The following is a 10799-nucleotide window of genomic DNA, read 5'->3' on the forward strand; positions in this document are numbered from 1 at the left end:
TATATCTGAAAAAGACTGGCAGTTATTTGGAGATCAAAGTTAGAGCAAAGGAACTGTCATTACAACTTGAAATATAATTATCATATCATAATACACATATCATTGCATTTAAATATATTATATCGTGATCTAAAAACAATATTAGAATTAACCACTCGACACTCACTTTTAAATGTCTCTTAAGCAGCTTTAAAGTTGTCAAAATCTTGTGAAAGCAAAGAAAGCTTGTTCCAACTCTTCATTGAATCTGTATGATGATAATGCTGAGAAACTCAACAAGGTTTAGATGCACAGCACATTGTAAGTTTGTAATGACTGACTCACTGCTGACACTTCTTGTTAAGAGGTTAAATCATGTTGAACCTTGAGTGAAGTGCTCTGTACTGGACTTTCCAACTGAAATATTCTCCTCAGTACAATGGGAGTTGGAGTCTATGGCCTGCACCCGCAGAGTTAACAGCAAAAGTGAAGAGACAGCTTATTTCAGACTCAATGTTCACAGTCGTCCTTATTGGAGTCACCAATTTGTTATTTTTACAATTGAAATGACAATGCTTATTCCATTTGTGTAATTTTTTTTCTTTGTGTCAAAAGATCTCTGAATCCTGGGCATGGAAAATGATGAATGAATAAATAATTGCTCATAAATGTACAAATCACTGCTTCTCTGAGGCAGCTGCACAAAAACTCCTACATATATAATCATATTTTATTTGTTAATATTTTTTTCATAAATTTATTTTGTATTATTTAATTCCTAGGTATATTGGATACATTAAATGCTGTTGCTCCAGTAAAGCATGGGTAAAAAAGCCACGACAGATGACGACATATTTGTACGACTCATCTACATTTGGTGATCACACGATGGGACATATTAAACAATTTAAGCCCCTTTAAAAGTAGATCAAATAAAACAGGAGTAATGTATTGGTTTAAAGACAACAGTTTCCCATTTGTAAAAAGTTAATGTCAAGTGAAAGTTCTGCCAATAGCCTCTAAAAAGTTCAGCTATCTCTAAGCAGTGTAGTTTAAAAACATCATCAGGTTTGATTGGGTAACTGAGAATAGAGATAAGATAAACCATTTCACCAAAAAAGATAACAGCTGCATCATAATATATATTATATTCTGTTTTTCTGTAACACATTTAAAGCTTTTGCATCCACCTGTAGATTTTGAGTGATATTAAACATAACCTCGAAATATCTTTGGATAATTATATGTGCTTGAAGAGATACATTTTTATTCTGCCAGCCAAACATTTCCACTAAACTTAAAAAAAAAAAAAGAAAAGTTATTTCAATAAAAGGTCATCAGTGAATTCATGCCGAGCAAGCATTATCTTTGGAAAGTTTCAGTTTGACTGGAGCCCAGGAGCAGGAGGGAGATTGTGATCAAACAACCAAAGAGAGTGGGAGGGTGTAACTACAGCACTAATCGAGAGATCACATGGTGTGTGTGTGCGTGTGTGTCACATTTGTGTATGCATCTTTTGCTCTTGTGATCATTAGGCACTGCGCCGGCCAAACTTCTGAGTATCATTTCCTCTCTCCTTCTCTCTCTTCCATTCTCACTTCTGCATTCACACTACAACATCCTATAAACACGGATTCAAATAGAACTGGGGAAAAACATTACTCTTGAGTACTCGCTGAGTAAACATTTGAAAAAGAGGATTATGAAAAAAAACAACCCTATTTTTACTTCAACTAGAAATCTTACATTGTAAAAACATTGTGTTTCTTCAGTTCATTGATGTTACTGCTGACTCAATGAGATAGCATTAAATCACTTTAGCAACACAGACACAAATAAAAACATTCAAAAATATAATGTTAGTATTCAAGCAGCTTAACAAAAACAATTGATTTGTGAGGTGTGTTGACTCTCAGTGATGTACAGTCAATCAGCTCATGTGACGTAGAGTGTTTCACAATGTGCAATAGTGGTCAAACAGACTTTCATGAGTGAAAAGCTCAAATGCCAATAGACTGATCAGAGGCTGTCACACACACCCTGACGAGCCTGTAATAACACAGCAGGGGTGTCTGGGTAAAACCTGACCCTGCTGACCCTCAAATCAAGTGTCTGGAGGAAATTTACCACCTCACCACATTAAAGTTTCTGATGTGCATGCAGGCCCACGGAACTCAGTAAAGGCTTATAAAAGACTCCAAGCCATTGAGAAAAAAGATGGTAACTGAGTTTATAAAGGCATAGTGAGTGTGAAGCAGCACCTTCAGCCAAAAGTGGGGGAATCTTTGACTGTAATTTGTGTTGACACATGGAATCAAACAAACCGAGAAAAAGAGCCAATCACGCGGCAGCGAAACACAAACCTGTGATTCCTGCCCACACATAGACAAGCAGCAGTGACAAAGCCACCGCGAGACAATTTCACAACTCTGTGTGTGTGTTACATGTTATCTTTCTGCATACTGTATGCATGTGTGTGCATGCGTTTGCATGAGGAAACTAAGAGTGTGTGTGTGTGTGTGTGTGTGTGTGAAAGTGACTCACCCCGTGTCAATTACTCCTCTACTAAAGTGTCCTTTCCGTTTTTACTTCACACCTCTCCACTTTGCTATTTTTGGGCCATGTTAGCAGAACTAGTAGTATCCAGAAGATACACACACACACACACACACACACACACACACACACACACAGAGATAGACTCACTACCACATGCGAAACCCATTGGGAGGGTTTTTGAGGAGCGAGAGGAGACGTGCATCTTTTATGGTGCACTGGTACAATAGCTGATTCGGTGGAGCTGACAGAAATATCCAGGGTTACTCGCAAAGTGAAAAATATCGTATTGCATAAGATGGTGAGAGGACCTGACCACGTAAATGCAACAGTAGCTCTCTCCCACAAAGGCACACACATTCCTTCATACACACACACACACACACGAGCAAAGGCGCACGCGCGCGCGCGCGCGCACACACACACACACACACACACACACACACACACACACACTGATGTCCTAATAGTGTCCTGCAGGCAGGCGGGCAGAGGCGGGCCGGGATAGGGAAACTGGAGCTGAGGCAGAGTGCTGACTCAGGGAACAAACCAGTGAGAGAGAGAAAGTGTGTACGTGTATGCGAGTGTGTGTGAGTGTGTGAGAGAGAGAGAGAGCGAGAGAGAGAGAGAGAGAGAGAGAGAGAGAGAGAGAGAGAGCGAGAAGGACATTGTGCTGCACAGAGGCCTCTCGACTTGCCTGTTCAAACCAGAATGTCCCAACCACCATTCTGCTCACTTTACATTGTTTTACCCACAACTTTGAGGCTAAGGCCAAAGCGGCTCGCTGCCGTGGCAACGGAACTAAAAATCAAAGTCTTACTCTTGTAAGAATTCCATTGAGAAAAAGAGGAAGTAAAAAGAAGAAGTCAATCCTAGTCTTTGTCCTTTTAGTTGTATTATCTCACTCCTTGTCTTCTTCTCAGTGAATGCTGTCAGTGTTGTGAAACTTGTTTAACCAGGCTTATTCTCAACTTTAAGACGCTTATTCTCAACTTTAAGACTCACTTGGTTAAACTTTAATTTAATTTAGTCATCATTTTATTGTTTATGATACCAACGTACTAAATTAGGTAACAACAAAGATCTGTGAATACAGATAATCAGACAAGATTTTCTGCAAACACCAACTCAAATTTTAAAAAAGATGAAAAAAATAAATGTAAAAACTGAAATGATTGCCCAAACTATCATTTATGAAAAATAATATGTAAATTAAGTTTTCTTTAATTGTCTTTAATTAAAAGTCCATACTCACATCCTCAAATGCCTTGTTTACTCTCACCAAATGTCCAAAACTCAAAAATGCGTAGTTTTGAGTTCATATATGAAAATTGTATCAATATTTGCCAGATTTTAGCAACCACTTTGGCAAGTAAAATGTTATTACACCTGACAGGAATGATTAACAGAAGTGTGAAAGTAAGACTTGAGTTGGAATAAACCTTGGATGATGCTTAAAATTTGTTGGCAGCATTAGAACTGGCACGTTTAGATGTGTGTGTGTGTGTGTGTGTGTGTGTGTGTGTGTGTGTGTGTGTGTGTGTGTGTGTGTGTGTGTATCGTATGTGTGGGCATGCGAGTGTGCATGTGATGTATACAGTCTGTGCTCTAAAGAGAAGAGCGGAACGTCAGCAACATCCAGGTGGTTTTGGTTTACCCTCACTGCCCTATTGCTGTCTCTTTCTCTCTCTCCTTCCTCTCTCTGTGTCTCTCTCCTCTACTCATCCCCTTGTTGTCTCCCTCTGTCTTTCCTGCTTCATTATTTGTCCTTTCTCTCTGGCTAAAAATACTTGCTGCCCTGTCACTATAACTGATCACCTCAGAGGAAATTTGCTGCCAGCAGTGGACGGTGTTTGATACAGCAGCAAACCCATCCACCCCACTCTAACCCCACCCCCCCCCCCCCCACACACACACACACAAACAAACACACACACATGCCATAAGTCTTGGATCATAATGGTGTCAGTGGATTAGTGTTTGCGACTGTGGGCTGATGTATAAAATGTGTTTGTGTGTGTGCTAGACAAACAGGTGCAGTAACCTCATGAGGCTGACTGAGCTGTTGAGAATATAGGTGCAATAGTTACATTAGGTCACAGCAGTTGGAGAGCTTGAATAGCAAATACTATCTCACTTACAAACACACACAGACAAGGTTGCACCTGTGCTTTGCTGTTCAAAATAACAGGAATATATTGTGTGCGAGAACTACTGAGCAGGAGTGATGCAGACAAAGGAAATATGTGTGAGCAAATGTCCACAAGGGTACGTGTGAAAATGGGTTTTTATGCAGGAGAGAGAACGGAAAAGAGAGAGTGTGAAAAGGAGTGGGGTTGACGGGCCACTCTTGTGACTCGTAAGAGAATTAAATAAACAACAACTTCTCACTCCTGCTTTCACACTTGATGTGCAACTCAACCGAGTCTGTCGGAGACGGCGTAAGGTGTCACTGTTTGGCGCTCAGGAGAATTTTCCTCCTTGTTTCCTGTTGCCATGGCAACTGCGCGGTGACCCGCGGTGACCCCAGAGAACTGGAATGGGATGCAGGTGAAGCCGTCCTTTAGCACATGTCAGTGAATGAATATTATTGTGTTCATCATGTCCTGCAGGTCACCAGGCTGAAGTCAATAATTAGCCGTGGTGATAACGACACGCTGTTTCTCTGTGGATCAAATGGTCACAGTGCAAGTGGCAATTTATGAACAAGTCTCCAAATATTTTGAGGCTACTGATTTATTTGTAATATTCATGCTTTCATCATGGTGGTTACATGTGATACTTATTTTCTTGCATTCAGGGCTACCCTTACCTCTTTATTTTCCTCTTTCTCTCCCCATGTCTCTCTCTATTTCTGTGTGTATGTGTGTGTGTGTGTGTGTGTGTGTGTGTGTGTGTGTGTGTGTGTGTGTGTGTGTGTAAAAGCATGCACCGCAGCCTTTCTACCTGCATTTCAACAGGCCCTGTTGTCTCATTATCAGAGTGACATTTGTGCAGTCCTGTGGAGCCATCTGGATGCGTCCCACACACATGTGAGAGAAACCAGCCTGGGTTTGGATCTGACTCACATCAAACAGCCTATCTGCCCACACACACACACACGCGCATGCACGCACACGCACACACACACACACACACACACACACACACAAGCGCACAGTCTAAGACGCAAACAGCAAATACAGACGGCACAAACAGAGCGGCCTCCAGAAGCTAATATCTGACATTTAACGAATAGTGAGGTGACGGAGAAATGCTTCACACTTAGACTGTCCAATCACAACAACGGAGCTGCTCTGAAAACAGCTGCACATTAGGCTGTGGACAGCTGTTGGGAAGACAAAGATAACAGTGACCTCTCCTCACTAATGTCGATCTTCGTGGTGTGTGTTTGAGTGTGCAGGTGTGTCCACGTATACATAGATGCATACACATATGGGACGGCCCCATGGTGAATATAAATGTGAATACAAGTGCCACAGGTGTGAGTTGTGAAACTGTGTCAATGGCTAAATGGCAAAGAAGAGGAGCATTGACTAAAAGTAACGGGTCACTTGATTATCCAGGAAAGTCCCAAAAATTAAATACTGGATTATCAATATTGCTTTACTTAGTTTCCACAAGGTAGAGTCACTGAATTTGAAAGAATATGGTATAAATAGGTGCAAAGAATCAGTCAGTGAGTAGAACAATTTTGACTAATTCAGCAAAAACTCGAACGATAAAAATCCAGTTTTTGTGTTAATCCTTCTGTTACTATAAATTCCTAGAATCACTACTTAATTTATCTCAGAAAATCTGTTTGTGGTCTGGTACTTGTAACATATACTGTAATTACTGGGAGTGAAGCGGACAAACAAAAAGTGTATGTGTGACTCAAACACAGAAGAGATCGAAGAGTGTGTGTTAATTCTAAAATGCTGCATCTGAATCAATTTTCTATCCTGGTTTCGGAGCGAGCTGTAACCTGCTGAGGGGACGTTATGACTGTTGCTCGACATTTGTGAAAAGACCATATGGAGTTTCGCTATGACTGTGTCAGTGCAGTGAGCCATAGAAAGACACAAGTGCACACACAACTGAACCAAGAGGTGGAGAAGTGAGCATATTATCAAATTAATGCTATGTGTGAAAGGTAAATATGCACGAAAGACTTTTCGCTCTGAGGCTCTCTGCGCAGACTCGCGGGCCTCATGAGCCCATTTACCTGAGCAGCTCTGTGCATGCAGGTTGCAGGAAGCCACTGTGATGTTCAGTGACATGCTAACACTCTGCTGCATGCAAGGTAGGCCTCTCTCTACCCCCCTTCATCTCTCTCTCTCTTTCCCTCCTACCTTCTCTCATCTATAATTGATTGCTCCCACTGTACCAACTTCATTTGCTGGCTGTGAATAATGAATGAGACACGGAGTGGAGGCGCTTTTTCCTCTCCGCTGGTTTGATACCCGATTAGGCGTTTACAGTGTATCTGTGCTATCCGTGACCAGGCCTGGGGTTCCCAACGTGTGCCACGAAGTGAAGAGATGCTGCCAAGAAAGGCTGCACTGCCTCGGGGACACAAAAAAAAAAAAAAAAAAAAGCGTGACAGGGTGAAAAGAATTAATCCCATTGATTGACATAATTGAGGATCAGCATCAATTAAGTCCAAACAACAGGCACGTGGTAAAGTAACAAGCGTGTTGTTTTAATACATGATTGAAGCTGGTGAGGTGGTGAAGCTGCTGGCTTGTTGTATGTAAATGAACCTTGTGACTTATGGTGGATGCCTAATTCCCATTATTGCAATCTCACACTCTGCAAGCATCTTCACACACGCACACACTACATACTGTACCTTGCACACGTTCACACACTTTGAACTACATATGCAAACCCACACGCAGAGACAAACTGTTCCCTGGCGCAGTGAGATGTGCTCTTTTGAGGTGCATGCCATGTGATGCACATTCTGCTTACCTCCTCTACACAGCTCAATGGGCTTTCAAGCTGTGTCCAGCACAGGCTCACTCACACTCAAACCAGGATTATTAATAGCACGTTTCAGTTCCACAATGCGTCGGAGAATTTCAAGCAAAGCAATTCAGAACTAGGGGCCCAAAGATGACATGACTGCTTTTTGACGGGTAAAGTTACATCAGCCGGACACTCAAAATGGAATCTCACACTTAGTGCAGGAGCTGACATGAGTGGCATGCCCTCCCCTTCCCACCGACTATCCCTTGCACATGCCCACACACATATCCTCATTCATGAAAAAAGGAGACTTGCTCACACAGACGTGTACAGTAACAGAGCCACATTTTTTTACCAGTCCGCTGTTGGATAAAGTTGTAATGTACAGAAGGGGGCTCGGTGTGTGCAGCAGAGGGCTGACTACACAGCAGCTGCTGGACTTTTCTGCAACCTGATGGAGTGTTTGAGTTTGGAAGAGCGGTGGTGGTGGTGATGATGATGATGATGGTAGTGATGAAATAGGTGAGGATGTGGAGGTAGAAGACAGCAGTGAAGGGAAGGTGGAGGTTGAGAACGATATCTGTAGTGTTTCCATCTTCATCTCCGCCTCACATGTAATGCCTAAATGTCTGAAAAGCAAGAATATCCTTTTCTATCCATTCGCATCTCTCAATCCACTTATCCCTGTCACCTGCTCTCTCTCTGTCTGGCTCTTTCTCTGGCCACACAGTTAGACATTAAATGAGACAACTCTAACAGAGGAAGACCCTGAGTGTCTGTCTGAAACTTATAGAAACAGAGACTGTCTGACTCTGAATAAGTCTTGATCTGCCAAGGTAGATCCACAGAGGCACAGTTATAAAGAGAGACAGAGGAAAGGGCTGCGAGAGAAAAGACTAAGAACACAAGTGAGTGAGAGCGCGTGAGAATGAGAGATGTACTGTAGGGAGCTGGAGGGAGATGGAGAGAGCAAGCAAGAGAGGGAGAATAGATGAGCATGAGAGTGTGCGAGAGAGATAAATAGAGACAGAGCGAATGGGAGGAGGGGGAGAGTGTAAACAGCAGAAGGTTCACTGGGTTCAGTGTGCAGTAGAGGAGCTGAAAGATGGGCGCCAGAACTCGAAGCCCAGGGGGCTGGATAGTGGTGCGTGACTCACATACTCATACATACATTTACGCACTCACACACATGCACGTGCCCGCAGACAAGTGCTCTGCAACGAGAAACATCCAAATGCCATTTTATTTCCAAACATGAGCTATTACACATACAAACCCCCGGGTGACAAAACTGAGACAGAAATAATAAAGAATACTTTAAACATGCCACATTTTCAACTTTCTTATACATTAAAGTATACGGGTAAATATATTTAAATATTTTCTAAAAATGTCTGGTAGGATTCAGCTTTCAGAAATTCTTTCTCGAACTTTGGTATAACATAGCCGCTTCCTATGATAAACTGTGGGTTTTGTCATGTTGACTCACAAAATACATAATATCACACATCTGCCATTTCCACTGACAAGAAAAACAAAATAAGGTTGACATTTGAAATTCTGAGGTCACCCAAACCAGTTTACTGTGCAGTGTGTTGTTTCATCAAGCAATGACTAATGTCCACAAGATACCGAGTTCACTGCTGTATATCAGTGGCAGGGCTCAGCATGACGAGTCAAACCGATACTGTCAGTCACCCAGTCCAAGTTGCCGGTTTTCTCCACATGAGTCACTAGATCTCATTTAGACACTGACAAAAAAAAAACCTCTGCACACCCTTGCAAAGCTGACATCACAAATCATGTTAACCCAAAAGTGATCCATCCAAGCACACACTTTCACAGCGCCTCCACAGAGACATGCAACACAATCAAAGAAGTGTGACTATTACAAAATACAGACTTTACTCAGCGCACCATGGCTTGAATATCTGAAGTAAAAAGTCAAAACTGATGCATGCCATATTATACTGAACTCACTGCTGTCAGAAAGTTTTAATGCCAAAACAGGTAGATATGCTGTAACTGTCAAATGCCCGGCTGGCAAGGACAAAGTATTGAGTGTGGTTGTTGTAATTAAAATGCATTGCTGCTGTCTAAAAAGCTGTCATTCAAAGTCTGGCGAGACAAAGCTCTGTTTCACACAAGCGGTTGTGCATCTCACAGCTGGAACAAGCACAATTCTCACAACTTTTTAGTCTCACAATGGCTAATTACCACCTTGACAGAGATGTGTGCTCCTGTCTCTGAGAACAAAGGCATCCCGGCTGTCGCCTCTCCGTCCTGCCACATTTAGAAAACAGTACCCAGATACTGTGTAACAGGGAGGCTCAGAGGCACAAGTTGCAACACCGGCAGGCAGGTGTGCACGTTCGCGCCTGTGGCACTTGGATGTCTGTTGCCATGGTGACCCCCCAGAATATCCCCCACACAGCACATTGTGATATTTTTTAATAAAGTTTGAGGGCTTTGACTTTACTGTCTGGTGTGGCTGTGAAGATGTGAAGTTAAGACGTGAAGTGTTTTAGTTTTTTTTTCTGCCACTGAGGCGTAACTGTGTGTTGTTCACTCGAGAAAATCCAGCAGCTTATGTCAGCAGGCTTACTGTTTATTGCGCCACCAAAGAATAACCTTAATGCAAAAGGAATACTAACTGGTGACCAGGAGTAGTGTGTGTGTGTGTGTGTGTGTGTGTGTGTGTGTGTGTGTGTGTAGATGGGAATACATGTGTTTGTGACTCTGCCTGTGTGTGTGTGCGCGCGCAAATGAGTATATTTACCACAGTATGAGTCACAAAACCACATCAGAGACTGCTGCAGAAAACTGAGACAACACAGTTTCAAAGAGGAAGCCAGCACTGATAAAGCTAAAAGAGCAACAGGCACAACACACACATACATGCACATACAGTCATGCACACGCACACACCAACACTGTGAACAGTCACTGGAAATCCCCTTTTGTTCACCTGAATGAATTAAACCTGGGAGTATATGAAACCTGAAGTACAACATTTAAATGTGATCATGATTTTCTTTCATTTCCAAAAGACACATCTCGTCAGTAGAAAATGGAATTTAACGCACACTTGATTTAATTTTAGCACAAAGACTGATCTGAAAAAGTATACGTTTTCTTAATGATATTCTTTTTTATGGCATTTGTATTATGGAAGTGACAAAGTCCTTTTGGGGTTGCACTGAAGTACGTTTTTACAGAAATCTTAACTGCAGATTCCCTTGCAGTTAAACTGAACTGTAATACACAACTTTCACCAGCAGATGCCAATATCGATTCACGAATGAGGTGTA

Source organism: Embiotoca jacksoni, unplaced genomic scaffold (assembly GCF_022577435.1).
Source record: "Embiotoca jacksoni isolate LCO1_2020_lvr unplaced genomic scaffold, fEmbJac1.0.p SCAF_9, whole genome shotgun sequence".
NCBI lineage: Eukaryota > Metazoa > Chordata > Actinopteri > Embiotocidae > Embiotoca > Embiotoca jacksoni.